General features: G+C 41.9%; 1 protein-coding gene and 1 long non-coding RNA gene across 5 annotated transcripts in view; one reads left to right on the forward strand and one right to left on the reverse strand.

The window, feature by feature from the left end:
* The window catches only part of Dctn1 (dynactin subunit 1), a 31,377-nt gene that overhangs the window by 24,991 nt on the left and 201 nt on the right, over positions 1 to 6,185 (reverse strand). For 2 of the 4 annotated variants that reach the window (XM_015499810.1, XM_048787384.1), the window contains exon 1: positions 6,159 to 6,179. The exons of 1 other annotated variant lie outside the window; for it this stretch is intronic. The gene's annotated coding sequence lies outside the window, so the exon portion shown is untranslated. Of the gene's footprint in view, positions 1 to 6,046 lie in introns of all 4 variants that reach the window. One more of the 4 variants, XM_048787385.1, reaches the window with a different exon arrangement.
* Positions 40 to 6,185, forward strand: part of LOC125611832 — a 6,314-nt gene continuing 168 nt past the window's right edge. Inside the window, exons 1-2 of the long non-coding RNA XR_007342065.1 lie at positions 40 to 412; positions 5,483 to 5,581. This is a non-coding gene — a long non-coding RNA (uncharacterized LOC125611832). The remainder of the gene's footprint in view (positions 413 to 5,482; positions 5,582 to 6,185) is intronic.

A 6,185-nucleotide genomic window follows, 5' to 3' on the forward strand; every position in this document is an offset into this window, starting at 1 on the left:
CCCCCCCCCCCAGTGAGAGCAGAACTTAGCCAGTTTTGAAGCTCCTGATGGTTCCTCCCCCTGAATCAAGTAGCAGGTTCCTGGCACTAGGACCCTGCAGACAGGGAACCCTGAGCCTGCGCTCTAAAGAGAGAGATGCACCATTTCACAACTTCAGCAAAAGCCAAAGCAGCCAACAAAGCCACAGCCACCTCAGCTGTGCTGGGCTCTACTGGATGTGCTGGGCTCTACTGTTTGAGCAGCTCATCGGCCACTCCCCAGAAGCAGATCACTCGGTCTTTCCCTTTTTAAACCCACGTCATCATCTGATCGTAATAGAAATCAATCTCAAATCACCATGCAAAGGCGTATCCATGGCAACCTCCAGAGGAAGGACACAGAGATGATGCTCCGGTGGCTGCAGCAGAAAAAGGTAAGTCCATTTCTCTTCTATCCATGCTAGTCCACCATTCTCCCCTTTCACTCAAGTCAGGTGTGTATATTACTTGCAAATCCTATCTATCACACTAACTAGGAAAACACATAAGGTGAGTTAATAATCATTATGTTATTATATAATGTTATAGGTCTGCCTAGTTCCATAAGTGAATGGTAGGAAAAAAATCTTTTTCTGGGTGATAGGATGGGAATAAGTTCTCTCTTCTTATTTACTGTCTCAGGTGTCAGTATCAGCCTGCAATACTTGACAAATCACTGTCAGTCACTTGTCTTTCTAATCGGAATGCTGCTGAAATAACTCGGGGATTTCAGAGTTCCCCTACATACTTACAAAAAGCTGGCAGCAACACTGACCCCAATGCCCTGCCCATTCATGCCTCTATCATGCTCAGAGACTGGCTCTTAGCAGCCTCAAGGTCCAGAAAATCAGGAATTGGAATTAAATTTCTGCCTTGGATGCCTCAAAGAAGAAATTTCATTTCTGCAGAGAAAGGTCTGCAGAAGTACTGCCAAGTCTAAGTAATCTTCCATGCCTCAATTTCCCTTTCTGTAATACAGGGTTATAACAAATAATACCTTTTTCTAGGGTATCATTGTAAAAAGCAAATGAGAGTGCCTGAGAAGCACTTAAAAAAGTGCCTGATATATAATACACTCAATATATGATAGCCTTTATTATGAGGAAAGAGGAGGAGAGGCCTATAAATGTGGAATTTCAGTCCAAAGGGTATTCTGCACTATTGGAGCTTATCTCAATTCTATTTTCTTTCTCTTTCCTCTGAACAATTCTTTCAAGCTACTTCTTCCACTTTCAAGTCCCTATTCCTGATGGATCTCATACAAGTGTCCTTATCCCTTAGCAAATAAACTTGTTGAGAAAGAAAACTGAGCCTACTAGGTAAGAATTCCTTTGCAAATTAGATATATCTGCATTCATCATTGCCTCTTTCAATGTAAATTCTATCTTTTCTTCCATCATTTCTCTTCAATGGAAATCATGTACCTCTCTTTTACAGGCAACCCCTCCACTCTAAGGACCTGATTTAACAATCATCTCCTCTAGTGCCTTCAGTAACATTCCTTCTACTAGCTCTAACACATCATCAGAAGACCATGTTCTTCTAGTTTAGGCAATACTATTCTAGGAAAAACTGAATCTAATCCTTGTCACCTCCTGTGCAAGCCACCACCATCTCTATTCTTCCCTTCCCTGCCTGAAGGACTACTGAAAGTGAGTATGTATGTACTCCCCTATTCTCAGTTCTCATCTACACCACAATCCACTGCAATCTGGCTCCAACCCTACCACTCTACTGATGTTGTTCACACTTAAAAGAGTTCTAGTGGCTACAATCTCCTAACTACTTAAACTCAAAGTTAATTTCCTAAGCACATCCTCCTTGACCTCTCTGAAGCAGCCAAAACTGCTAATCACTTCTCTGGAATTTTCTCCTTTCCTAGCTTCCTGGGCAATATTCTTTCTTACCTTGAACACCAATCCCTCTCATCTTTGTCCTTTCCATCCTTCCATAAATGTGGCTGGGAGAGTTCACCCATCCCCACAACTTCAACTTCTACCTACACCCACCACCACTCCGAGGCAGAAATTCTCTGCTGAACCTCAGACCCATATCACTACCTGTCAGCTAAATACCAAACACCATTCAAGTTCAACATGACCCAAAACAGGCTTGATATCTTCCACCTCAAAGAAGGTTCCTCTTCTATATTCCCTCTTCGCTACTGGCACCACTATCCACCAAATATAGAAAACTGTGTCATCCTCAACAACTCTTTCTTGTTCTCAACAACCAATTAGTCATTCATTACTCAGTTAACTCAGTTAATTCTGTCTCTGCTGTTTCCCTCAGATTTGTCCCCTTTCTCTCCAGTTCCACTGACTTAATCCTGAGTTTAGTCCTATATCACATCCATGTTATTACAAGAGCCTCCCAATATCCCTGATCCTGATTTCCACCCTTCATTCGATTTCCACAGATGGCTTCCCAAAATGCAAACATGTCACTCCCTGTCTAAAAACCTTCAGTGGCTTCCCTGCCCACAAAATTGAATCTTTTTAGCACAGCACTATAGACTAATAAAAATCTGGCTTCATCATGAATCCAGTCAAACCAATCACCTCTCCTTTGATCCCCAAATGCTCTTAAGTTCCAGTCACTTGAATCTACTTAACTTTTCCCTTACACCTCTGCAAAATTAAAAATATTACCAGAACCATTCTCCCTCCTTATCCTTCAAGACTCAACTTGGTAATCATCTCATTCCTGAAGACTCTCCTACCTTCTCCATGTAGTTAGTCATTTCCTCCTCTGCCCTCACAACAGCACCTTGGATATACCTTACGTAGCACTTTGGACTATACCAAATTTTATTTAAAATATTATATGCTTTATCCTATTATGAATTCCTCCAAGACACAGAATTTTACCCATCCCAGGATCTAAGCACTGAACACAGTGCTTTGCACAGAGAAGGCACTCACTGTAGAATAGAAGCTCATACCAACACCAGGCTCTAGATAAATAAATTGGCTCTAGTTTTCCCAGAGAGTAACACTACCCTAAAAGACAACCATGGAGGGAAGGGGAGATATCTGTGTCTCTGTCTCTAACACACACATATACACACACCATCACCACCACCACAGTAGGTACAGCTCTTTCCTCTCTAGATAGGAGCCTAATAAGCTAAAACTGCACTGATAGCCCCAGGTCCTATGGAATTTGATCATGACACTAACTCAATCTTGTATGCTTCCAGGGTAAAAGAACCATAAAGAGGGATCTAGATGATGTACAGATTCTGGGAAATTAGGCACTAAGGGCAGCAAGGGCTCTTGCTCTTCTGCAGTGAAGCCCCTAGAAGATATAAAGGAGCTTGGGGAGGTCACACTGTACACCTAAACTGTCCATCATCCAAGCTCAACCAGTACCAGCCTAAACTTTCAAAGGAAAATGATATTAAGTCAGAATTTCTAAGAATCTCTAAGATGGCAAAGACGTGAAGATACATTTGAATCAGGTAATCTCTCAGTCTTACCTCTTCAGGGACAATGAGGACCCAGTTTCCATTTTCATTCATATGGGACAAACATCCCAAGTTACCCCCAGAAACACCTAGTAACTACAGATAGGTAGCAAGCAACCTGGAATTATCTACTATAATCTCACCCAACTTGTAACTCCAGAAAGCCACTAGCAATGACAGAGCTGGCAGAGCAAAACCTAAAGTGGCAGCCATCAATGTTATTATGATTCTCCCAACTATTTTGACTCCTCCCTAGAAACTTCTTTGTACCCTACATCCAGTCAAGCCTAACTTATCAATTCTTCCTTAGTATTACCTCCTGCATCCTTCCTTTCTCCTTCATTATTACTGTGATAACTTTGGTCTGCTATTTAGTAGTTTTGAAAATTAAGGCAAATAATTTATTTTTTTTGGTGCCTCATCTGTTGCTCTGCCTAATTCAAAGGATCCTTCAATCAAATGAGATCATGCCCATGAAAAATTCTGTAATCTGTTATACATAAAAAAGCATCATTGTAATCATCAATCTAAGTCCCCTATTATTGATAATGTGAAGCCTGACTCTTCTTTCCTTTCTCATTTCCAACTACTTTATATACAACAGTAAGACAAATATATCCTCTAAAAGACTGCTCTGTCCACATATTCATCTTCTCAACATCTTTCACTGCCATCCCATTTCTTTCCCATTAATCAAACAATCCTGAATTTGATGTATGCAGTCTCATCTCTGCACCACTGTCAGTTTAGAATGATTCCTCTGGTCTTGCAAGCCACACCCATCCTTCAAAGTCAGGCTAAAGCCCCAATACATGCAGAATAAGGAGAAATTTACAAAAGAAAGTTCTTAAACATGATGGAAAAAATAAAGACAGTTCATTTTGAATTAAAAAAAAAAAAAGGTAGAAATTGCTGGGCACAGTGCGCCACCTGTAATTGCAGCAGCTCAGGAGGCTGAGGCAGGAGGATCGTGAGTTCAAAGCCAGCCTCAGCAAAAGCAAGACACTAAGCAATTCAGTGAGACCCTGTCTCTAAATAAAATACAAAATAAGGCTAGGGATATGGCTCAGTGGCCAAGTGCCCCTGAATTCAATCCCCTGTAACTCCTCCCCAAGAAAAAGAGATAGAAATAGCTGTCACTGTTATTTTTTGAGTCAGCTTTTTAGAGGGATTACTTTTTTATTATTATTATTCTAAGAGATAACCTAAAATCAATAGGATGGAAGTTGCAGAGATGTGTTTTAGTAACCTGAAGAAAAATTTTATTGTGCTATCCCAATAATAAAATCGGAAGCTTTCTATCTAGTTAATTCCTATTAGAAATGTTTAAACCAAATTACAAAATTTGGTAAACTGACAATACTTTATACGGAATTCGCTATCACAAGTAGAACTGGAGTAATAGCATGTTAGATCTGAAAGGAGCCTTAGCGATCTCCGGGTTCAGACTCCTATTTTAAGGCCTGGACCGATGAAGTGACTCACCCAAGGCAGCAGTTTGTTCTTAAGGAAAGGAAGCAGAAAATGATCTCTAACTTTTAATCCAGTAATTCACACCCTTGCTTCTCAGAGTGTGGTCCACAAAATAGTAGCATTAGCATTACCTGGAAACTTTTTAGAAATGCAGAACCCATAGGAATCTGTATTTTAACAAGACCCCATTAAATGGCTGCATCATAAAAGTTAGAAAAGCACTGGCCTGCACTGCCCCTTCCAGTGAATTTCTAATTCAGAAACTGCATTTCCCAAACTGTACCAAACGTTAAACAGAGGTATAACCCAATAAAAATAGTATTTCCCAGTAAACTCTGGGAAACTCTCCATACATACCCCCAGATGGAAATTCACAGTAAATATCATTAGCATCCTGAAGGTTCTGAAATAGTTTGAAGTAGAGAAAACTTTAACCAGGAATTTTCTTAACACATTTGAGCAAAAATGGATTTAAAAAATAATAGTAGTAATGAAGTTATTTTCTCTTTTAACATCCCCGCAGCTCAGGCTCTGGCAATATACCAGGCAAAGAATGTCAACCTCTACCTCATAGCAAACGGTCAGTAAAGGCTTGCTGCTGTCTTCACTGCAATAAATGAGGGTAAGTTTCTAAATCTCTGTGTCTTTAAAAACAGCAGTTCCTCGTCTGTGTGATTTACCTGTGGTTCTGCCTGAAATCGAGAGATGTGCAAGATGACTTTTCAAGAGTCATCACGCCAACAGATAAGGCGGACCCCTGTAGAGGGGGTACACACACACCAAACCCATATGTAGACCCTGATGCTTAAGTCCTCTAATTTTTCCCCCCGTTTGAGACAAATTTCTCAACCATGTGCCCACAGGAAACCTGTGGCTTGGTATGGGTTCAGGGATGCCTCAGACGCTCCCGAGAAAAGAGGAGGACCCCTGCAGTTCTGGAGGAACTCTGAAGCACAGGCACTTTGACCCAGGTCGAACACCAGGCTGAAGAGCTCAGGGGGGTAGGTCGAGCCTGGGTTCAAACATCCAGACCACGGCGGGCACCCACCCCTGCCGCGGCCCAACCCTGCCTGCCCCCGTCACACACCCGGCTCTGTGCAGCGCCCTAGGCCAGCGCCGAACCCACAGCCCAATGCGAGAACCTCACGAACATGTGGAGGGCGGACAGCAGACAGCAGGCAGAATTACCGCCTTCGTACCTGTCCTGTCAGGGGCTCCGCGTCCTC

The sequence above is a fragment of the Marmota marmota genome, unplaced genomic scaffold (genome assembly GCF_001458135.2).
Source record: "Marmota marmota marmota unplaced genomic scaffold, marMar, whole genome shotgun sequence".
In the NCBI taxonomy this organism is placed as follows: Eukaryota; Metazoa; Chordata; class Mammalia; order Rodentia; family Sciuridae; genus Marmota; species Marmota marmota.